Source organism: Thamnophis elegans, chromosome 14 (genome assembly GCF_009769535.1).
Source record: "Thamnophis elegans isolate rThaEle1 chromosome 14, rThaEle1.pri, whole genome shotgun sequence".
Taxonomy (NCBI): domain Eukaryota; kingdom Metazoa; phylum Chordata; class Lepidosauria; order Squamata; family Colubridae; genus Thamnophis; species Thamnophis elegans.
The window spans coordinates 35,118,949-35,144,740 of record NC_045554.1 but is presented as its reverse complement, the minus strand read 5'-3'; the positions used below and the strand labels follow the sequence as shown (position 1 = coordinate 35,144,740).

Genomic DNA, 25,792 nt, shown 5'->3' with positions numbered 1-25,792 from the left:
TTGTCCTGCCAAAAAAGCCAACACATTCTATCCTGTATAATCAGAGGGATAGAATCAAGATCACATGAAGTGTTAATGCCACTTTATAATGCCTTGGTAAAGCCACATTTGGATTACTGCATTCAGTTCTAGTCACCACGATATAAAAAAGATGTGAGACTCTAGAAAGAGTGCAGAGAAGAGCAACAAAGATGATTAGAGGCTAAAACATATGAGGAACGGTTGCAGGAACTGGATATATCTAGTTTAATGAAAAGAAGGACTGGGGGAGACATGATAGCAGTGTTCCAATATCTCAGAGGTTGCCACAAAGAAGAGGGAGTCAAGCTATTCTCCAAAGCACCTGAGGCTAGAACAAGAAGCAATGGGTGGAAACTAATCAAGGAGAGAAGCAACTTAGAACTAAGGAGAAATTTCCTGCTAGAACAATTAATCAATTAATCAGTGGAACAACTTGTGTATCAAATTGTGAATACTCCAAGACTGGATGTTTTTAAGAAGATGTTGGATAACCATTTGCCTGAAGTGGTGTAGGGTTTCTCACCTAGTCAGGGGTTGGACTAGAAGACCTCCAAGATCTCTTCCAACTCTCTTATTCTATTCTATTCTACTAATAATAATGAAATCCCAGATCTGCCAATTAGGATGGGAAGTTAAAAACAGCCTTAGAAGTTGGCACCGATCACTTCCACATAATGGCCCAGAAATTAATATGTACCTGCCACCAAGAATTGAGCATAATTTGGTATTTTCCATAAGTATTGGCCTAAAGTTGCCATAATTTCTAGATTGAGAGGTCAATTTATATTGAAAAAATATATTGACCTATAGTCCCATACATCTGGACTAAATAGCTTGAGAAAGCTACTTTTCCAGAAAAGTCACTGAAAAAATTATTGCTCCAGTAAAAAGGAAAACTTTAAACAGATCAGTTTCTAAAGCAACTGCTTAAAATTGCATGTATCAAGCTCTTTTTGATACTTTTTGGAAGTAGTGCGCAGTTTGCAGTAATTTCCTAAAATGTTGCTATGCAGATTGTTGCTGTTTCTTTTTGTGAAAGGACATGGAAGTTTGGGTGTTTTTGTTTTTTTTTGTAAAAGAATTTTTTTTTATCAGAATTCAAATAAATTCAAAGGGACTCATGCAAGCCTGGGGGGCTACAGGAAGATGCTATCAAGTATTAACAATGAAAACATTATAACTTATGTGAGTATGATTTGAATGGGTCCCTGCAGAGATATATTACTTTGCTCATCAAGATGAAAATGGCTATATTCTTTGCTTAGAATAATGAGAGTTGATTCTGATTGTCATTATAACAAGCAGGAAGGGAAAAAATGAATAACAAAAGATAACTTGAGAATCTGGGAAACACACAAACACACATACTGTCTGAGACACTAGACATATTGTCCCACACAGCATCTGGGAACAATGTAAGCAAAGCTGCTGATATGGCAACATATATTTTATACCTATTTCCTAGAACAGCGGTCACCAACTGGTGGTCCATGGACCACTGGTGGTCATGGAGAAAATTTTGGTGGTCCTCAGAAAAATTATTTGCATTTTTTTATATTGCACTAAATACTATTTATGTTTTTTTTTAAATTCATATTAGTGGTCTGTGGGATTTACAATTATGAATTTAGTGGTCCCTGAGGTCCGAAAGGTTGGTGGCCCCTGCCCTAGAAGAGAAATCTGCTCCATGTGTCTCCATTTTATTTTATTGCATCTGATATGGAAAATCTACCTTATTTATTTATTATTTAAATTTAAATGCTGCCCATCTTGAAGCCATGCAACTTTGGGCAGCTTAACAATGTTAGTCTTGGAATCATGAGTTTGTTCTACATGGTGCACATTAGCATGAAATCCAAGTCATATCATATTCGAGGAAGTTTAGACTATCAAAACCACAGATGTTTATTAGCTCAAGAATTCAGACATGATTCTACACTCTGTCCAAGCTTCTTTAAAGGATGCAGTCTTCACCGTATATTGATAATGTGTGTCCATTGTGTTCGAAGAGGACCTTGACATCTAACAGATTATGGGGCTGGCCATGATGTGTCTGCAGATGGCTGGTAAGGCCTATGAGGGCACGAAATGTTTTTCCACATGTTGGGCAGACACGTGTGGGCACCATGGTTACAGCATTGGCAGCTCTGGTTGCAGAGTGCTCGCTTCTCTTGTGCCATGGTTGTTCTTTTATTCAGATGTCTGGCAGCCTTGGTGGATCAGCATGCACCATGTTGATCAATCTTGTGCCAGGGTTTTCCAGGAGGTGATATTGAGATCCAGAGTCTTAAAGGAGGCTTTCAATGTGTCTTTGTATTGCTTCTTTGTCCCCTGTGCTATCGGTTTCCTTGAGACAGCTCACCATAAAGGAGCTGTTTGGGGATGCGATGGTCTGGCATCCTTGCAACATGGCCTGCCCAGCATGTCTGGGCTTCCATCAGCAGGGTGTGAACTGATGGCAGGCCTACTCTGGAGAGGACTTCTGTTTCTGGCACCTTGTCCTACCATCGGAGCCTCAGAATTCTAGGGAGGCAAGTCCTGTGAAAGGGGTTCAATTGTCTAACGGGCCTCCTGTATACAGTCCAAGTCTCACTGGATTACCTTGCTGGCTTTATTGCCCCCCATGCAATTTGAATTTTCCTTTGCATGTGAAGGACACACTTGCCCAGTGAAAGATGCTCCCTACGCAAATCAGAATTACAGGTTGCTAAATACAGACTCTCTTCTAAAGTAAAGGGGGCTTTAACTCTGGGAGTTAACTCAACTGCTGCCTATGGAAATCCACCATGAGACTTCTGCTTTAGACATTGAATATTTATGGTTGTGAAGAGACAGCAAAAGAAGCTTATGGGCTTCTTTATTATAGGACTGGATCCAAACTGATCCATAATTAAAGCCATCTACAACCTCTTTTGGAGGAAGGGGCACTGATGTTGAAGCTCACATTCTTTGGCCATCAAAAGAGAAGAGAGGACACTGTTGGAAAGTGATGTTAGAAAAGATTGAAGGCAAAAGAAAAAGGGGGTGACAAAGAATGGGATGGTTAATGGTGTCACCGACATGATGGGCATGGTTTTAAGTGAACTCTGGGAGACAGTGGAGGACAAGGGGGCTCCTATGTGCTCTGGTCCATGGGATTGCAAAGGGTTGGCTACAACTTAGTGATTGAGCAATAACAACAAACCTAGATTCATTCGTATATATTTGAGGAAGGTTTGCTGAGAAGGAATTGCAGGCAGGCAATTGCTTGCCTCTGATTAGCAGGGGCAATAATGCAAGGGGACAGGAATAGTGTGCTCTGTCTGCCCTCATGTATACCAACTTCAAAGTAATGGTCAAAGAGCTTTGTGAATGCAGAGCTGTGGCACAAACAAGGCAAGGAGTTGTGATGGCCAAGCCTCAGGTGGCAGGGTGCTAGCACAAGACTCAGAATACTAATGACAGTTATCAAACCCACTGAAACTTTCAGACTGTTAAACTCTTAATAGTGCTGAGGCAAGCACTTTCACCACATTTCCCCCTTATCTTATTCAATTTGATGAAGGGGGGTTTCAGAGGCATTTTCATGGACTAATGCATTTATTTCATTAAGGAGTGACCAAGTGGTGTGTCTCTGAGAATTTCAGTGTTCAGCCAACCTTAAGTCTCGCTGCAATCTCTTTGGCTTCTCGTGAGTGTGTGTGCCTTCAAGTTAGTGTTGACTCCTGCATCTCACTGGGTGAGTCCCTGGGGCTTTCTTGGCAAGATTTCAGAAGTCGTTTGTCATTGCATCTTTCCTGGGGCAGAAAGAGAGAGAGAGAGAGAGAGAGAGAGAGAGAGAGAGAAAGACAAAGAGACAGAGAGACAGAGAGACAGAGAGACAGAGACAGACAGACTGACCGTCCAAGGTCACCCAGCTGGCTTCTTGCTCAAGGACCAGAACTTTCAGTCTCCTGGTTTTTATCCTGATACCTTAACCACAACACCAAACTGGCTCTGCTTGCCTGGCTTTTCAGATGTTTGTTAAATCCCAAGGGAAGATACAAGAAACTCCTCCCATAGGATTGGGAGGTGTGGGTATCCAGACAGGATTTAAAAGATGGAGGAAATCATAACGGAGAAACACACGGACACACAAAAAGAAAACCACCCAAAAAACACAAAACAAAACAAAATTATAACCACTCCCACCACCACATTTAGTACTAAAGGCTCTCCTGGAATTCAAAACTATTTTTCAAACATGCAAGGAGGGGGGGGGGGAATCTCCCCTTTGGAGAAGTAGACTGAAACTGAAAAGCAATTTCCAGCACAAGATTAGTTCTTTAGCCTGAGTTAAAGGATATAATGCAGGGATGCAGTGGCTCAGTGGCTAAGACGTTGATCTTGTCGATCAAAAAGTTTGGCAGGTTGGTGGTTTGAATCCCTAGTGCCGTGTAACGGAGTGAGCTCCCATTACTTGCCCCAGCTTCTGCCAACCTAGCAGTTTGAAAGCACATAAAAATGCAAGTAGAAAAATAGGGACCACCTTTGGTGGGAAGGTAACAGTATTCCATGTGCCTTCGGCATTTAATCATGCCAGCCACATGACCACAGAGATGTTTTCGGACAGCTCTGGCTCTTTGAAATGGAGATGAGCACCGCCACCTAGAGTCGGGAATGACTAGCACATATTATACCTTTAAAGGGTATAATAATCCATGTGGGCAACAGCACCAGAAGACTATGGCTGCTACTTAGGATGGTGGAAGATTTACAGGAATATAGCTTTTCTTCCAGTTTTAGGAACTAATGCAGATGTGCAGAACTTAACCTGTCTCACAAGTCTGGCACATTAGGTACTAAATCTCATGAATTGAATCTGCAGACCATCTAAGACCAAACTGAGGTTGGGTAGATTAGTTCAGAGTGTCGTGAAAATATGGCCTCTGACTTATATTACCCTGCAATCTGTTATCCAGGAAAGGTAGTTTGATGCTTTCCAGATGTTAGACGGCAACATGCAGAATAGATTGCCAGGGGCTGCATTTTATGAGGCAGATGGAAGTTCAACCTGGGGCATCTACAGGAACTATTGTTTATGTTGTTCTTCAGGCTGATATTATGAAGTGGAAGAAGCCTCTGTTTGAAGAAGCGAGCATGGTCAGAAAAATAAGTAAGCTCCCATTAAGAACAGATTTTCTTCACTTCATTCAACCAAGCACTATTTGTTCCAGGGGTTACAATTGCAAGGGGGGAGGGAATCATTCTGCAGAAACAGCAGTGGGATGTGACCCCTTTCTCTCTCTCTCTCTGAATGGATGCACACAAACACACACTTCTAACCTTGTGTCGTTTTATCTCTGGTAATACTGTACTTCTAACCAGAGCCTACAAAGCATTTGCTAGACCAGTTCTTGAATACAGCTCATCTGTCAGGAACTCACACTGCATATCGGACATTAATAAAATTGAGCGAGTCCAGAGATATTTTACGAGAAGAGTCCTCCACTCCTCTACTCACAACAGAATCCCTGATGCCACCAGGCTTCAAATTTTGGACTTGGATAACTTAGAACTTTGCCGCCTTCGGTCTGACCTAAGCATAGTACATAAAATTGTCTGCTACAATGTCCTACCTGTCAATGACTACTTCAGCTTCAACCACAACAACACAGGAGCACACAATAGATACAAATTCAAGGTAAACTGCTCCAAACTTGACTGCAGAAAATACGACTTCAGCAACTGAATGGTTAATGCCTGGAATGCTCTACCTGACTCTGTTTCATCCCCAACCCCCCATAACTTTAACCATAGATTGTCTAATGTTGACCTCACCCCATTCCTAAGAGGTCCATAAAGGGGGCGTGCGTAAGTGCACCAAGATGCCAATTTTCAATGTCCTAAAGTTTCCTTTTATTCATATCCATTTCATGTATTCAAAATCATGTTTATACATTTATATGTTGTCTAATACATGTTTGACAAAATAAATAAAATAAAACACACACACACACACACACACACACGCAAACACACACAAGAACTAACAATTAAAAAGCAACCCAACAAGAAGAAGAAAAACCCCAAGAGGTATTCTGTCCCAGGCAAATAATAAATATGGTTTCCATGTGTAACAACATGCTTAACTTGATTACTGGATTAATCCATATATTATTATTTTTTGAGGTTCACAAAATATGCTAAACCATCAGCTTACAAAGCGTCTGGGTTTGTGCAACCTATGAATACATAAGCCTCTTGTTAACATTGAATCAGCTTAGCATTTTCCAGGAATGAAAGTTTCCCTCCCCCACCTCCCATGCTTTAACCCGAGACGTTGAATCAAGTCAGCCAACATAAACAAAGAGATCAGAAGGAACTCCACCAGTGACCAAAAGTAAGAATGGAGAGACTGCACGGATGTTTGGGGAAAAAAAAAACTTCAGGAGAGAACTCTAAGCGTCTCTCTCTCTCTCTCTCTCTCTCTCTCTCTCTCTCTCTCTCTCTCTCTCTCTCTCTCTGTGTGTGTGTGTGTGTGTGTGTGTGTGTGTGTGTGTGCATTCAACAAATGCTTTGATGAGGATCCAACCCAAATTAAACCAAAATCATGCAGAAAAAGCTGATTGGGATCAAAATTACCTCCTTTATTTTATTTTTTTTCAACAGTGGCAATAAGATAAGGTCTTCCGGTGCTCTGAAGTTTAGTGATACTGCTCTGTAGCCCAGGACATATGGCTCCCAGCTTCTTTCCTTCTCATGCTAAGAGCATCTGCTGCCTCGCCCTGCCCAGGCAGCCCCTTCTCCACCCTAAAAGCTGTTTCTTCACACAGACAGGAACACATCAGATTTATCAGGATGCAGGGGAATGTTTCCACATGGTGAGTGGCCTATATTTGGAAGGCCTCGGTGTGCTGCTTGTGGGCCATCTGGAAAGAAATATTTAAATAAGAATCATGTGGCCCTTTTTGCCTGGTGTTGGAAAACAGATCTTTGAACATCTTTGGAAAATGGATTCCAATGGATTTCACGGAGGGACTTTTACGAGAAATCTCCACCATTAGTTAGGTAAAGGTCCCCCTCGCACATATGTGCTAGTTGTTCCTTTCTCTAGGGGGTGGTGCTCATCTCCATTTCAAAGCTGAAGAGCCAGCGCTGTCTGAAGATGTCTCCATGGTTGTGTGGCCAGCATGACTAAGCATCAAAGGCACACGGAACGCTGTTACCTTCCCACCAAAGGTGGTTCCTATTTTTCTACTTGCATTTTTACATGCTTTCGAACTGCTAGTTGGCAGAATCTGGGACAAGTAATAGGAGCTCAGTCCATTACGTGGCACTAGGGATTCGAACAGCTGAACCATCAACCTTTCTGATCAACAAGCCACTGAGCCACCGCATCCCTTACACCATTAGTTGGAAGCAATAAATTTTGGTCTTATTTGGCCTTCTAACAAAATTCCCAAGAGCAAAATCATACTAATTTCAATATATAAGAGGAAAACATCCCCCTTGCTCTCTTCCCTCCCTTCTTTTTGAAGTTTGTTGCTGCTGTTTTTTTTTCTAGTAGAAACAGCTGGCCTGTAAAATGGTTTCTTCAGCTAAAACAATTCCTGCCTCGCTTTAAAATTTCAGCAGGAAGCTGCTGTTTCATCATTTAGCCATGTTACCAATTTAAATGTGCTCCCCTGAGTTTGAGGAACCAAATCAGCACGTGAGGGACGGAAGGAAGTATTTTCAGGAAGTATAATGTTAACAAATATTATTATTCATAATCCCAGAGGTTCTTGGTCTCTTGGGCATCTGAAATTCTAATGTTTAAAAACTTTCACAACGTCTATCATAAATGAGATTTATTGCAGACCAATGATTAGTCATACTGAAAGGGTGGAACAATTTGGCAGCTAGAAGTGCTTGTTAAAAGTACAACTGCAGTCAAATTAGGACATAATCTCATTTGCAGGGACACCACCCTTTGTTCCTTTAAATCTAATTGTTAGGACGCTTTCATGTTTTTGCATTTTGACCTCAAAGAAATGCAAATGAATATTCACCACGGGCTGATCCTTTGCTGTTTCCAGGGCAGCTCTGCGGGCAAGATCTAAGCACTCCATGGGCCAGATCCCATGGGTCAGATACAGCCCCGGGTCTTGAGTTTGACACCCCGTTGTATATCCATGAACATGTACTTACTAAAAGCATTTGCAACCCTTTCTTGGCTACAAAACTCTGAGCAGCCACTAGATGGAAGCAAAGAGTTATAGTTTCTTCTATTTCTCTGCCGCTCTCCAGTTCTCCAGATGTTTCCAGCCCCAATATAGTATAGTATGCTTTGACTTTTTTTCCTTTCCCCCTTTCTCTAAATAGGAAAGAAATTAATATTTAAATATTTTAACTCTAGAAATGGTGATATGCCAACTACCAGTAGGTAGCTTCACAGTAGCTAACTCAATCCAACTGGGTGAGTTCGATATCTATGTTCATAATGGGGGTGATGAATAAAATATACCTTTTTTAAAGGAGCCTTTAAAATATTTAATAGTAAAGTGAGACGCTGGGATAATTTTAACAAAGCTGCTTGTAATAATATTCTCTAGTTTCAGACAAAAACAAACCATAATTATGAAGCTATTCTTTTATGAAAAACAAAGGAATGGAAGATTCCCCAGGTTCTTAGAATAAGTTCTTTTAATTGGCTAGTGTTCAACGAATCCTTTCATTTAGCAGCTTCATGATCGTTCCATGAACCTCTGATGTCAGTCAATCCATCAAAATATGGATTAATTTAACGGTCTCTGCTGTTTCATCTCTACTGTCCATGAAAGAGAGAAACGATTCACGATTTCTTCACCATTTTAACCATCTCAACAACTTCTTTATTCAGGGGCTACAGTTTCTTATGGGACCACAAAGTTTCAGAGAGAAGGTAGAGGAAGAAATTGGTAGTGCTCAGAGCCAAAGGTGAGTAAAGACATATTTTCTCCCACAAATGAAGGCAAATGTCCCAGGATAATGCTACAAGATCCAATCTGGGTTAGTCACCCGACCAGAGGTTTAGTTTTTCCAAACTTTCAGACTGGTACTGGAGCCCATCCACAGGGAACTTCTCTTTATCATAGTTATTGCTATCTCAAAATGTAGGCCTGAGGTCTCAGTTTCCTCCTCCCTCCAACCTGCTGCATGGGAATAGAGACATGCCACAAAGAAATTAGGCATGCCAGAGAGATAAAATTGTAATCAATAGGACAGTTAGATAGAGAAAGGTATCTTATCTGGATTGGTCACCGGGACCAAAGGTTTGGTTTTCCAAACTTCCAAACCATCTTCAGGGAAGTTCTATCTCACCAGAATGTGTTCCTTCTCTCTAGCACAAACTAAGGTGCATCTTATACTCCAGGGCGTCTGATACTCCGAAAAATACGGTAATCAGTAGAATGGCTTGCCTCCAGAAGTTGTGTGCATTCTGTTTCTCTTTTAGCTTCTAAATAAGCTTTTATTTTTAATCATAACTTGCCTGCAGCCCAGGTTTGGCTTTGTTCAAGGATGCTGCAAAAAATGCATCTTTTCATTCAGAAAAGGTTGAGTCACTGTCCGCTTGTAACCGGACGTTCATAAAAAATGCAAGAACCAAGCCAAGATAGATGACCTGACTAATTTTATGAACAGTGTGATTTCAAAATGACGCCATGGCTGGAGGAACACAAAGAAATCTGTCCTTTCAGTCACAGTGACTAATAGGCAAAGTCTGGGGACTTTAATTGTTGTATAGCAAAATTAAATGCAAAGTATTTTCTTGAATGCATTTATCCATGTGACTAGATTGTAGAATCAGGGAGTGCTATTTTCTTCAGGCCACACCAGAAGCGGGTTGCTCCTGGTTCGGCCGAACCGGTAGTAGCAGTGGTGGGAAGCTCCGCCTGGATGCTTCTGTATATGTGCAGAAGCATTGCACCCACGCAGGAGCACACCTGGAACTGGTAATAAAAAAAAAATAGCAATAGCAGTAGACTTATATACCGCTTCATAGGGCTTTAAGCCCTCTCTAAGCGGTTTACAGAGAGTCAGCATATTGCCCCCAACAACAATCTGGGTCCTCATTTTACCCACCTCGGAAGGATGGAAGGCTGAGTCAACCCTGAGCCGGTGAGATTTGAACCGCTGAACTGCTGATCTAGCAGTCAGCTGAAGTAGCCTGCAGTGCTGCATTTAACCACCACGCACCTCGGCAAATGGCAACCCACCATTGGGCCACACCATGTTTTTCTGGATAATATTGGTTAGAACGGGGAGCTGGATTCTGTTCTAAGGTATCTTTTATTCTGCTGCAGCAAGGTTGTTCTGGAATATCAGATATAAATCAGACCATGGTTAGATATCCTAATGGAATTGGCATCCACCTTAAATCCCTTTTTTGCAGTTTTCAACATCCCATCCAATCCTGAATACTGAGAACTGATGGCACAATTTTTAATTCAAAGTGTAAAATACATACAAAGAAAATATCCAAATACCATTATTGTTAAAAACTGTTGTGGGTGGTAGTTGCACAGTCATCCAGAGGTTTAAACTCTCTCTGTTACTTCCATCCACCTACCAAGTCCTTCTTAAGGACCTATAATAAACAGATGTTGCTTTGATGACGTTAAAAATATCATCACAGGCAGGGCCGGATTTTCCTATAGGCTAACTAGGCTTCAGCCTAGGGCCTCAAGATCAAGAGGGGCCTACATTCAAATTGTTAGCAAAATTAAAATTACACTATTCTAAAAAAAGTGAACACTAAAACACTGAACCGAAAATAAGGAGAAATTCTACGCATATGACTAATAAACAAACATAAAAATATATTGGTTAAGATCGTTCTAGCACCGCGGCAGTTGGGGAGCCCGCCCACGTTCCTGGCACCGGCGGTCGGGCGAGAGGCGTGGCCGCTCCCAGTAGCCGCCCCGTCGACGCGGAACCCACCAACGGCCAGGCAGGTGAGGGCGAGGAGGGCTGAGCTGGGCAGCTGAGCGCAGCAGGGGAGGCGGCTGGCCTCGCTGCCTTTGCCGCAGAACAGAACCGCCCTCCGTCGGGAGGCCAGCTATATATATTGATATATATCACAGTAATGATGTATTTTATTGTCTCTCATGTAATTTACAAACTTAAAAATGGGAGGCGAAAGGGACTCATAAGTGGAATAGCCTAGGGCCTCTTTTCATCTAAATCCGGCCCTGATCATAGGGTGTAGGCTGTTCTAAGTAAAGCTACATTTTGCACTTGACTGATGCTGATGTTGCCAACGCCATTGGTGTTCATGTGATGCCCCAAGTGTTTTGGGATTGTATCTCCCCTATGTGGAGATGCAATTCCCTTGAGTTCATCTCAACTTGTAGTGACTACATGGACATGTCTATATAGCACTTGCGGAAACAGAGCAGATCAGTTGTATTTCCTTCTTCCAGGGGAGCTTTATTTATTTTACCCAGGATAGCTTACAATTTTGGAAATTCTTGTTCTTCTCTCATGTTGGTATTAATAAACATTGACTCTACTTAGCTTTTTTGAGGTCCATTAAGGCCAGGGCTTCTACTTACCATGAGTGTTTGTAAATGATATTTAACAAGTCGTGATTGTTTTTTCCTTACACAATAGTGAAATTTGGGGTCCATCCCTCAAGACTCTTCTGTGTTTTATTCAGCCTTAGTTCATTGAAAATCCCCAGTAAAACCATGCTGTAGGCAAAATTCAGGCAACAATGCTTCTCAGTGTTTGGATATATTTCCCTCCTCTCTCTCTGATTCTGGAAAACAGAGACAGGAAAATCACACAGAGATATGTGATTATGGTAAATTGTCAGCCAAGCAATGCTTTCCCAGCGAGTATTATTTCTCTGAAAATAACACCATGTTGATGACAGAGCAAAAGGCATCTGTGGGAAATAAACAGAACCTCTCTGCTTGTAATGGAAGACAGTATTGCTGCTCCGAATAGCAGGAACACTAAGAATTTAAAGAACAGCCCTTCTTGGATCCAAGTTATTCAGTAGCCCAGAACCTCACATGCCCGCTATCAACTCAGCTGCAGGCAAGAGAGAGCTTTCTGTAATTACAGCTTTATTTTAAATCAATGGAACTGCCCGACATTGCTTTCCAAAAATTTGAAGAGATACTAATAGCCGTGGAAGGCATCCACAGCTCTTCCTAAATGGCCTCCATCCATTCTTTAACTAAAAGGGTTGGTATTAGCTGCCTCCCAGTGAAAAGGCAGATAATGGATACTAGGATGGGTCAACCCAAGCATTAAGAGATCACAACATCGTGTCTTTGAAGTAAAGAATAATATTTTCCGATCTGGTTGTGGATACAGTTAATAAAGGACTGAGAATGAATTCAATTTCAGCCCATCTGAACTCATTTGGCATGCATGGCATTAATTATTTTGAACTTCAAGAAAAAGGGAACATTGTTTCATTCAGCCAAGTTGATTACATAATGTTTTAGATCTGAGCATATAGTTTCTGCTAATTTCTGGAGGTGGGGAAATTAGTGGATAATTACCTATTCAATTTTTGAAAAAGGCAGCACATCATTTAAGGGGAGGATTTCTTCATGTAGAGTTGAATATTCTATTGGAAGTCACGATTACAACACAAGGCCTTTCCTAACTATTTTGAACACCTCTCTCTGCCCATCAAGGACTTCCATTGTAAAGGTTCAATTCTGTTCATTGCAGTGAACACCATTTAAATATGAGCCAGCAGTGTGCAGCAGCTGCCAAAAAAAAGCCAACACATAGGCTGCATCAACAGAGGGATAGAATCAGTGGTGAGTTTCAAAAAATTTTAGAACCTCTTCTGTAGGTGTGGCCTGCTTTGTGGGAACTCACTTAACAACGCTCTTGCTTAGCAACCAAAATGTTGGCTCAGAAACTCTGGCATTTGAAGCACGGAAGTCTTAAAGCTGTCAAGTTACAAGACCCTTGCTCCCCTAACCCTTTAGGAAAAAAAACTCAGTGGTGTTCAAACTTGATAGCTTTAAGACTTTTGGACTTCAACTCCCAGAATTCTTCCTCTCGCTCTTCATCTTGATGATGTGTGGACCGGCGAGTGGGGGGAGCTGGAACCAGTTCTAAATGGCACTGTAGATTTGTGGAACCTCTTCTATAGAAGAGGTTAGAACTGGCAGGAACCCACCCCTGGATAGAATCAAGATCCCGTGAAATATTAATTTCACTTTATAAGGCCTTGGTAAGGCCACACTTGGAATACTGCATTCAGTTTTGGTTGCCATGATGTAAAAAAGATGTGGAGACTCTAGAAAGAGTGCAGAGAAGAGCAACAAAGATGATTAGGGGATTGGAAGTTTTTTTTTTAATTTATATTTTTTTATTTTTTATTAACAAACATGTAAAATAAACACACACAAAACCTAGACGTACACCACATTTACACAATAAGTGCGGGGGGGGGGGAATTGGAAGTTAAAACATATGAAGAACAATTGCTGCAACTGGGTATGTCTAGTTTAATAGAAAGAAGGACACATGATAGCAGTGTTCCAATATCTCAGGAGCTGCCACAAAGAAGAGGGAGTCAAGCTATTCTCCAAAGCACCTGAAGGCAAGTCAAGAAGCAATGGATGGAAATTAATCAAGAAGAGAAGCAACCAAGAACTAAGGAGAAATTTCCTGACAGTTAGAACAAATAATCGATGGAGCAACCTGCCTCTAGAAGTTGTAAAATGTAATGCAATATTTTAAAAAATGCAAATATTTTTTCTGCAGACCACCAAAATTTTATTGCGGACCACCAGTTGGTGACTGCTGCTCTAGGGGATCCAACCATTCCTGTTTAGATAGCATTGAATTAAAGTTCAGGCAACCCCCCTCCTCAAGAAAACAATTCCAAGATGCTTTGATTCAGATAACCCTGTGATTCTTTCATTATAATAAACTGATTAACTGATTGATTGCAATAATGTGGAAACCAGCTCCCTATCGCTGATTGCAAGATTCTTGTTTATAATTCATCACAAAACAGCCTTCATAGATGTCAAGGGCAGTGACACATGTCAACCCTTTCCATCTCCTTTCCACCACAACTTAAGTACATCTGCCTCTCTAATGTTCAGTGTCACATTTTTAAAACCAGGCTTATTAATTCTGCAGGAGCCTTTCATTTTGGGCATGATTAGGTTCTCCTCTTTTTTCCCTTCCCCCCCCAAAAAAAACTTCATGCTACAGAGAAATTAAAAAATTAGTGGCAAACAAAGGAGTTGAGTGCTGATACAGAGAAAGATCATGAGTTTGCACAGTAGGGCACCTTCCAATTAATCATAATTAATAAGTATATTTTTGGTCAATGATGCATGCCCCCACTGCTTGACTCAAATATGTAAATAGTTGCAAATATGTAGAACATTAGTAAAGGTAAAGATTTCCTCGGTCATGTCTGACTCTACTAGTGCTCATTTCTGTTTCTTAGCCAAGAGAACCAACATTGTCTGGAGATTATTTCTGTGCTCTTGTGGCCAACATGACATCACCTGGCAGTGCAGAGCTTGCAGTGAAATATGCTAGGAGATCACTAGTAGGTTAGAGTTAGAGACTTCATTATGTTTTTACTTCCATTAATAGCTGTCCAGATGTATTACAGCTCAGATATAATATGGGTATATTGGACTGCAAATGTATGATACGGAGAATAGGATGCAGAGAGAAAAAAATGTTCTTGTTTTCCTATACAATATCTTGATATAACAAATTCATGAATTTACTTTGACACCTCTGGTTAATATAACTCAGAAAACGTATTTGGGGACTTCTGAGTGCAATTTTAATCCGCAGCCCTCCCTAGACAACATTTCATTTGCAAACATTGTCGAATATAAAAAAGCTTGCATCACAACATCACAGTTCCTTTCAGGCGCAAATGAGGAAGCTGGATTTTAACACACATTATTTATCTGATATCAACCTCTCTGTTTAAATGCACGGAAAGTTGGGTGGAGTTCTGGGATTTATTCTGTGCCATGACTTGTTGAGCTGGGTTGGGCTGAGACTATCCTGTTTTAAATTCAGGATCACTCTAAAGGGAAGAATTTTAATGTATGTTTAGGATGCAGTTACATAATTGATGGTGGGTAGAAAGCATTTCGGCTTTTTATTTTAGGGGACAGGCTTGACAGATCCCAAGGTTGAAAAAGATGTAATACACCATGAAATTTGGGTGGTGCTATCTGAGGAAGATCTGGGGGCAGAAAAATGGGCCCTGATTTGCGAACCCATGATTAGAGCATATTGTAGGAGCCAATTGCAGTTAATTAAATTATTAAGCAAACCTTAATTGGATGGATTTACATTCTATGTTCAGAAAGTTGATTCACATCAATGAGTCCAGTTGATTCAAATTGACAAAAAATTGGGAGGGCATGAGCAAACGTCTGTTGAATTACTGAATTGATTTGGAGGCATTCAGTTCCCTTCAACTATGAATCGACTTCAATCCCTGTTTACAGTTTTAAACAAGGTTTAAACTCACTGGCAAATCAGTAGGGATAAGAAAAGTTCTACTTTGCCACCAATTATTGTGGATAATACTGAGATACAGACTCTGTGCAAAGCATCTGATTGGATAGAAAGCATTTCCCATGTTTCTGTTGCAATAATAGGGATAACGGCTCCACCCACTTTGAGTCTTCAGATCAATTACTCCATTCTAGGGATTTTAATGAAGTAACATCTCAGGACCTGAGATTGGGGAAGGTTGTTTTAGAAGACAATTTAATCAATACAGCATTAGGACATGAAAGAACAAAATGTTCTCTTAAATGTTGACTGTAGTAAGAGGGGAAAAAAACTAAATTTGAATATTTTTTCTATCCTGCAAGGAAAAACATATGAGGAATAGTACAATGTGTCATTTTCCTGGATGTGAGTTGCCAAATATTGGCATGTACTTATTTTTAGATAAAATGTAAGTAGAAGGATTTGTGTAAAACATAACCAAATATATTTAACATCAATCCTGAGGGGAGAAATACCTTAAAATATACAGCTTTAATTATATATTATACTATATCTACACAGACACATTGAAGAATAGATAATTAGATGTGTATGCAAATGACTGTATGTTTGATTCAAATACACCAATGTGATGCATAATTGAAGGGAAAATCTCTACTATAGCAATATTACATGAAATACTGTTCGAGTAATATCATACATAGCAACAAAGCAAAGTATTCTTCTTAACACACATCAAGTTTAACATCACACTGGTTTGGAAAAAGAGACAGCCTGGTTGGGGCTGAAACCAGTTTGTCAGGCACAAAGAATCAGGACTATAATTAGGGTGCAGCACAGAATATATTTTTCAAGTTTATATGCAAGAATCTAATCAATTAAAGTTCAACACTAAATTGGATCTAGATAAGGGTCAACTGAATTCAGGAGGGATTAGTCTTGGATCACTGCTAGGAAGTTAATTTAAGATGATCTCTGCCCACCCCAATTCTGTCGGCTCTTCTCCTGCACACTCCTAACTAACTATACTTCAAATCATATGCTGCAAGTCCCTATGACAGCTACAGGTCTACATGGTTGAAAGTTGGCATGTTAGGCTAATTTCAACAGGGATGTTCATTGAGATAGCAATCCATCTTTGTGTTCAGGCCTCTCTCATTTCAGTTTCAACCCATTGTTGGTTACTTTGAGTTGATCAGCAAAATATCTTGAATTAGGAAGGCAGGCAACAGTGGCATCTGTTACCTAAGAGTAAGGAACTGATATTCCAAGATTGCATTTGCAGAAGATATTTCACCAAGGATTGGAAGATCCATACCATTTTACCACTACCTCCTGCCCACTCCAAGGTTAGGGGGAAAAGGAAGAACCCTCTATGTAATAATATGTATATATTATTACATATATAATAATATTACATATTGCATATACATATTACATATTACATTTCATATATAATAATATGTAATGATGGTTAAATAAGCAACCATCTATGTCAAACAATTGGCAACTCCAAATCTCAACCAACCAATGCTCTGTCTTAAACATTGGCAAAAAAAATCAGAACACCGAGTACAAGCTGGGCGGATATGACTTCGTGCATGACCTTCACTCTGTCAAGAACCTTGGAGTACTCATTTCTAATGATCTAAGTGCCAGAGCTCACTGTAACAGCATTGCCAAAAAGGCATTAAGAGTTGTTAACCTAATCTTGCCAAACTTCTTCTCCGGTAATATTGTATTGCAAACTTGGGCATATAAAAACTTTGCTAGACCTATTCTCAAATTCAGCTCATCTGTCTGGAACCTGAACTGCATATCAGACATTAATACAATCGAGCGAGTCCAGAGATATTTCACGAGAAGAATCCTCCACTCCTCTGTTCGCAACAGAATACCTTATGCCACCAGGCTTGAAATTTTGGGCTTGGACAATTTATAACTACGCTTCCCTTGGTCTGACCTGAGCGTAGTACACAAAACTATCTGCTACAATGACCTACATGTCAATGACGACTTCAGCTTCAACCACAATAATACGCAAGCAAACAATAGATATAAACTTAAGGTAAACTGCTCCAAACTCAATTGCAGAAAATACGACTTCCACAACAGAGTGGTCAATGCCTGGAATACATTACCTGAGTGTGGTTTCATCCCAAACCCCCACAACTTTAACTTTAAACTGTCTACTCTTGACCTCACCCCATTCCTAAGAGGTCTGTAAAGAGGGTGTGCATAAGCGCACCAATGTGCCTTACCTCCCTATCCTACTTTCCCTGTTTATTTGTATCCATTTCCTATATTCATAATCATGTTTATACTTATATCTGTTATCTTATACATGTGTGACAAATAAAATAAAATAAAAATAACAAAAATCTCAGGAAAAAGACTATTGAATGACTTGACATATTGGCAATACAGAGAGGTTCAATTTGTCTTCCAGTTGCCTAACACAATCTGAGTGAACTTTATTTCTGTGTTTGCAGTTAAATGTTTTGGAGTTGCATTGTTTTGAAGATTTGTGTATTATAAAATGCTCTTTTTTGGCCTGGAGATGTATTCATTTGAAGATCTGGGATGAATGCATCATATTCCATTTTAATTGTTTTATATATGCCACAGGTTGAAAGTCTGTGCTTTGTTTATTTATCATATTTATGCTTTGCCTTACATGTGCTGAATTTTTCAAGAATTTGTGGGTCTCTGCTTGTGTGGATGAACATGTCTGTTATTTCTGATACATGTATGATTTCCGATGAAATATATTTTCACTTTTTTGTCACACTGTATAATTTAAGTAAGTTATTTAGTGTTTTTGGCACATTTTTTCCCTCCTGGTTTCATCTTTTCTTGATTTTGTTAAAACAGGGTGGTAGAGAGGTCTCTAAAAGCATTTAGAACTCATGTCACAGCTGTGTCTGGGTTGACAGTATCCCCCCTTTATCTGGGTACATGTGGAAATAGTTGCTTTTTTGCCTTTTATAAACTGTGAGCTTGATCACATTTCTAGTGCTAAGCAATGGTCCACAGCAACAGCTGATGGCTTCAAAATGGAGGGCCAACCAGGTGGGAAAATGCCCTTGCCTTTTTTACACGCCTGCCATTTTGAAGTCAGATGCCCCTGGCTCAGACTCTTAAATCTGGAAAGAAGGTTGTTTTGCATACCTTACAGATGTATTTTATCGTCCAGACTAAGTGTGTGAAATCACAAGCTTTGATCCCAGATGCTATTTTGATTCAATGCTCTGAAATGATGTTTCAAAGAAAGCTTTGTCAAATTCAAACACCCCTTTGAAAATCCTCACAGCTCTACAATACACCAAAATTGACTGTATAGGTGTAAACTGAGTGAAGCCTGAATAAAAATTCTTTATGGATTAAGAGAAGATGAAATCCTGACCCGGTTTATTTTAGGGTGTACAGTTAATGTACTTGTATCTCTGGGAAAGCAGAGTAATTTATCTTACAAATTGCAATTTCAGAACATCCTTATTTTATAAACAATTATCTGTGATCTCCCTTTTACTTATTAGATGGATATCCCATCATTTAGGAGGTGTACACAATTCTCTTTCCTCCTATTTTCTATATAACAGGAATTCTGTGAGGCAGGTTGGGCTCAGAGAGTGACTGGCTCACTCTACCTAGCCTAAAATAAGACTAGAACTCATATTTTACTAGTTTCTAGTTAAAAAACCTTAACTACTCATGAAATTGGCCCTTTCCTTTTAGTAGAATATGAGAATTATCAAGAGAATGAAGAAGTCTTAGCCGCAATGAATTCAGAGATAGAGAAGGTCCTAAAAGTCATGATATTTAGTTGGCAGGTTTTGTGTTAAATTTATATTATTGTGTGCCCTTTCAAGGAAATTGTGAAAGTCTCTGTGAGAATTCTACCACTTGTTTTCCCCAAAATAAGATCACCCTGGATAATAAGCCCAATTGGGCTTTTGAGCGCATGCACTAAAATAAGCCCTTTCCCGAAAATAAGCCTTCTCTGAAAATATTTAAATGCATGCACAGCCAGTCCCTGCCATTTCCTGGGGTGCAAACAACACCAGGTGAGGAGAGGTCAGGGTCGGGGGGAAAGGTACATAGCTCATGCACTCCACATGCCCTTATCTAATGGCTGCACCTGGAACATTAGCCACCACACTCCTTCTGTCACGCTAATGGGCACTGCAAAAAGAGCAAATTGTTTGGGAAGAAATGGAGGTAGTGACAGATTTTACTTCCCTGAGCTCCAGGATCACTGCAGAGGGGGACTGCAGCCAAGAAATTAAGAGATGCTTGCTCCCCGGGAGGAAAGCTATGGGAAATATAGACAGCATACTAAAAAGCAGAGGCATCACCCTGCCAACAAAAGTGCGTATAGTCAAGGCTCTGGTTTTTCCAGTTGCAATGTATGGCTGGGAAAGTTGGACCATAAGAAAGGCTGTGTGGCAAAGTATGGAGGCCTTTGAACTATGGTGCTGGAGGAGACTCCTACAAGTTCCTTGGATTGTAAGGCGATCAAATCGGTCAGTCCTAGAGGAGATCAACCCAGACTGCTCCTTAGAAGGGCAGATCCTGAAGAGGAAACTCAAATACTTTGGCCACCTAATGAGAAGGAAGGACTCACTGGAGAAGAGCCTCATGCTGGGAAAGACTGAGGGCAAAAGAAGAAGAAAGGGAGACAGAGAATGAGGTGGCTGAATGGACTCACTGAAGCACTAGGCATGAGCTTAAATGGACTCCAGCAGATGGTAGAGGACAGGAAGGCCTGAAGAAATGTTGTCCATGGGGTCATGATGGGTCGGACATGACTTTGCAACTAACAACAACACATATCTTTACAACCATTTCAATTTTCTTCCTTTTCACTTCTTCCTTGTTCACTCCATATAGCTCCAAAGTTTTGAACAATGAAAGAGACCATCAGGAAAACGGCTTGCATGTTTAGTTTATATCCCTATCCAGACACTGAGCATCTGAGGCTTTGAATGGAAGCCCATCATCCTCTGCCAGTGTGTGCATGTAACTAGCTACACCATGAGAAATAAGGGAAATGTGTATAAGTTGCCAGTAGGAGAAACTTTCTTTGTCCAAAGCCTGGCTCTTTGTATTCTTAAGAAATAATCCTTGTGAAATACAATTGCAAGAATGTTACTGACAATAGCAGAGCATAAATAGCAGAGGAATCAATTAGATTAAGGGGATCTGAGCTTGCACATTTCTCTGTGTAAGAATGAAACTGGGTGCTTGTGTATAAGTTGGCAAGGTTTCTATTTATATGCAAATAGGGAATTGTGTCTCAGGGAACAGCTGGAGTTTTGGAGAAAGTCATTACCAACAGGTATATTTTTTTCTCTCTTTAAATCAAAGCTCTTCTTTAAATTATGTCTCACTAGTCTTCTACAAGCATTGGGATAATGACTCTCTCTTGCATTTTAAGAATACATGGGCGTGTGCATGCACACGGATGAAAAAACAGAGGAACACAAATGAGGAACAGAGTCAACAATATTTTAGACATTCATGGAGCTTCTGTAGAAACACATTGGTGGGATACTACATTCTAGTAGGAAAGAGAAACTCATTCTAAGGGTTTACTTGGATCTGGTATCTTTATATTAGAATAGAATAGAATAACAAAGTTGGAAGGGACCTTAGAGATCTTCTAGCGCAACCCCCTGCTTAGGCAGGAAAGCCTACACCACTTCAGACACATGGTTATCCAACATCTTCTTAAAAACTTCCAGTGTTGGAGCATTCACAACTTCTGAAGGCAAGTTGTTCCACTGATTAATTATTCTAACTATCAATAAATTTCTTCTTAGTTCTAGGTTGCTTCTCTCCTTGATTAGTTTCCACTCATTGCTTCTTGTTTTACCCTCAGGTGCTTTGGAGAATAGTTTGACTCCTTCTTCTTTGTGGCAACCCCTGAGATATCAGAACACTGCTATCATATCTCCCCTAGTCCTTCTTTTCATTAAACTAGACATACCCAGTTCCTGAAACCGTTCTTTTATATGTTTTAGCCTCCAGTCCCCTAATCATCTTTCTTGCTCTTCTCTGCACTCTTTCTAGAGTCTCCACATCTTTTTTTACATTGTGGCGACCAAAACTGGATGCAGTATTCCAAATTTGGCCTTACCGAGGAATTATAAATTGGTATTAACACTTCACATGATCTTGATTCTATCCCTCTGTTTATGCAGCCTAGAACTATATACTACAGTTAATTTTATACATCTATTTGTATTCAACCATATATGTTGTGTGTGTGTGTGTGTGTGTGTGTGTGTACAAATCCTACAATTATGATGTTAATTTGCAATTTTGCAGCACTGTAAATTGAAGGATTATTGCATTTGAAAAAAATCAGTTCAACAGAGCAACATGCTGTGTAAATACATATTACCATTCCAGGCCTGTTTCAAAAGAACATATGTATTTTATCGAGATTCTCTCTCCAAGGTTTTCACAAGGTTAGAACAGAAACAATGTTTTTGAGGAAAACCCCATGGGAAGAGTTTCGTATCTCCCTCCCAAAATTAAATGGAAGGCTGAGGAGTGAAAACGGGATTTCCCCACAAACTCCTTAGACACCGTATCTTCCCCTGAAGCAATACTAGAGAACTGTCTGCCATGTTGGGGGGGGGGGTGTCAGGTGGGAAAGCCCCTGGATGCACAATTGCTGCATTTTACATTTCAAATGTTGGCCACAATGTTGATTATAGTTAACATGAGGGTTTGATGATTCGTAGGAGACAGGGGTATAGGTACCTTTGCCCCTGCCTTCAAGTTTTGTTTTGTTTTTTTGCTCTTCACCTGTCATGGAATTCCATCAAGTTCTTTTTTTTAATGTTTTATTTATTTTATTTATAATACTTTTCATCTCCATCAGACAGTGTGTGAACTGGGTACAATTATTTGAGAATTCATAGTTACTTCTCTCCAGAGTAACATTTTCTCTTCTTATATCTCCTCCTTCCTAACTTCTGTTTCTGTTCTCTAGCCATTGATAAAATACATCACACGCAGCGGTGCGTTCCGGATCTCGTTGCAACTGGTACGGTGCAACGGCGCCAGGCGCCAACCACAAGCACATGCACGTACCTACCGCTCAGGCACCGTACACTCTGTGCACATGCGCAAATGCCCCGATTTGCTCAAATGGCAGAAAGAACAATGGGCGGGCTGGTGGGCCCTCCGGAGCACCGTAACGGAACGGTATGGTGCTCCCAGCAGGCACCGGTACGCCCATACCAGGGTGTACCAGTCGTATCCCACCACTGATCCCATGTCAAAAAATATTCAGTTTCTTCTCTATCCTTGATAATAAGCGTTAATCTATGCATTTCTGTGAATTCCATTATTTTCTGAATCACCCTCTCATTTAACAGGATCTCTTCACTCTTCCACTGTTGCTCAAATACAATCCTAGCCACAGTCAGTATGTGTAGAATCAAATATATAGTCTTTTTGTCATATTTTTTCTGGTAGGATGCCCAATAGAAATGTCTCTGGTCCCAGTTCAGTATGCTTCTTTGTCATTTTTTCCTACCAGATATGTATTTTTGACCAGTATTTTTTAGTTTTGGGACATGTCCACCATATATGATAATATGAACCCATGTTTGGTAATATTTCCAACATTTGGCTGATCTATCTTTGTACATTCTAGCCAACCTTGCCAGTGCAAAGTGCCATCTATAAAACATTTTGTACATGTTTTTCTTATATGCAGTCAATGTCAAGTTCTTTCAAAAACCTAGATTCTCACAGACATAGTTTGGAAAACCCCACTCTTCTATATCAGTGGTCTCCAATCTTGGCAACTTTAAGACCTGTGGACTTCAACTCCCAGAGTTGACGTCCACAAGTCTTACAGTTGCCAAGGTTGGAGACCACTGTTCTATATGACCTGGAGTGGTCTGTGAGGTCTTCTACTGCCATTCTGGAGACTTATTAGCATGGGTCCACAATTAAATAATCTAAACTTGGGGGGAAAAAAGAGGTCATCCAAGTGGTGTGTGAAAATGGATAGGGGAACCCTTGCCTCCAAATGAAATTGATTGGTTGATGAAGTGCAATCAAGTCAACTGTCAACTCTTAGTGACCACAAAGGTTTCCTCCCTAATGATCTGTCTCCAACTTCAGCTCTTCCAATGGTGCCCCCATCTCCATTGAAATGGAGTCCATCTATCCTGATGGTTGTCCTCCTCTTCTGGGTTCCACCACAAAACCGCGGATGACAAAATCGCGGTCGACGAAAGCACGCATTTGACGTCGATCGCGCTGTGATCGAAAAATGTAAAAATAAAGCGAAAACCTTACCCTAACCCCCCCAAACCTAACCCTAAACCTAACCCTTAACCTAACGCTAAACATAACCCTAAACCTAACCGTTAACGTAACGCTAAACCTAACGCTAACCCTTAACCTAACGCTAAACGTAACCCTAACGCTCTAAACCTAACCCTAACCCTTAACCTAACCCTAACCCTAACCCTAAACCTAACCCTTACCTTTATGTGAATCGGCTTGCTTTAATTTAATTTTTATTTCAATTTATTTCAAGAGCCGAGGTGGCGCAGTGGTTAGGGTGCAGTACTGAAGGCCACTACAGCTGACTGTTATCTGCATTCCAACGGTTCTAATCTCACCGGCTCAAAGTTGACTCAGCCTTCCATCCTTCCGAGGTGGGTAAAATGAGGACCCGGATTGTTGTTGGGGGCGATATGCTGACTCTGTAAAACCGCTTAGAGAGGGCTGAAAGCCCTATGAAGTGGTATATAAGTCTAACTGCTATTGCTATTTTTAATGTTTTCGTCGCACTGTGATGACGTCAAATGCGCGCTTTCGTCGATCGCGCTTTTGTGGACCGCGGTTTTGACGGGTCACGCCTCTTCTCTATCCTTCCTAGCATCACAGCCTTGTCTAAAGAACTAGATCTTGACAAAACAGCTCCAAAGTAGGATTATTTGAACCTGGTCATTTGTGCCTCAAATGAGAACTCTGGACCGATGTATTTGATGCTAAAAAAAAGGAGGTGGGTGTTTTACTGGGTTCATACAGGGAACATTTCACCCCTTCCTCACCAAGCCATGTTTTTGTTCTGACCTAGGCTTCACAAGAGCATGAAGCAAACTCCTTGTCCCAACAAAAAACCCTTTTATTAATTGAATAAAAATTACTGCTCATTCACATCCAACAAAATCTTTCTAGGGAGGATTTACAGTTACAGACCTTATCTGGCTTAGAGAACTGACAGGCCGATATCTGCAAAACTTGGCAAGGAGTCTCAGAGAGTCACAAACCAATTAAGGAAACTAATTGTCTCCTTCAAACTCCACTCTCCTTTTACTCCTCTTTTATTTTCTCTGGGAGGGGCCATTCATCATCCACCTCCCTACTTACTCCCAAGTAGACCCCTGTTCTTTAACTGTTCTCTTCATCTGGCAACTGCACATGCACATACTGGGAACAGGCTCCAGCTGTTCATCTGCCTCACTGAAGTCTGATTCTGAAGGCAGCTGATAACTGGCACATGGCTCTGGCCCCCTCTCTGCCTCCGACACAGAGCCCTTATCAGAGCCTTCCCCAGACTCCAGGACTGGCCCATGTTCCTCCCCAACCTACTCACTGTCCGAATCTGCTGCCAGCTCTGCTGGCGGGCCACAACAGTTTTTAAGGCTATCACTCTTACCTCATTCTTGATGCCACAAATGAGACACATCTCTCTGCCATGTAAGTCAGTTAAAGTCAATTCCCTGTTTCCTTTTCTAAATAGGAAGTAGCTGGCCCTCCAAATCACTGCATAATAACTGGCCCAGTTAGGCATTTCTAGAAAAAACTCAGACTTCGGAAAACATTTAATTTTATATCTTTTATCTTTATTAGTCCCCCAGTTTAAAGCCAGACTGATCTAAAAGTCCACTTAGTCACTATGAATAATGAATGGATAATCAAGATGGAAGGAAGATGTTTGCAAATTAGCATCCATTCAGCCCATCTATCTGTGGCTTTGTACAACTGGTGCAATGCAAACGGAGGTGATTTATACTGTAAGAGTGCGGGAGGGGGAGAAGCTATTTTTTTTTAAAGAATTGAAAGAAAGTAGAATAGGCGGATTGGAAATTAATAGTATGAAGCTGTCGGAAGGCATTTTAATCAAAATGGAAGCTAGGCAAATCTAAACACGTCTTGATGGCAACAGAGTCTGCCTTGTGAATTTCAGTCACACGGGCTTCAACTTTCAAATGATACAAACAATTCCAAGGCTTTCTTGTTAGTTTTCTTTGTGAAGTTA

The 25,792-nt window shown here is 40.6% G+C and overlaps 1 long non-coding RNA gene across 1 annotated transcript in view; it reads left to right on the top strand.

The window, feature by feature from the left end:
* LOC116517401 overlaps positions 1–25,792 on the top strand; it is a 262,593-nt gene that overhangs the window by 134,784 nt on the left and 102,017 nt on the right. The window contains exon 3 of the long non-coding RNA XR_004256455.1: positions 8,864–8,940. This is a non-coding gene — a long non-coding RNA (uncharacterized LOC116517401). The remainder of the gene's footprint in view (positions 1–8,863; positions 8,941–25,792) is intronic.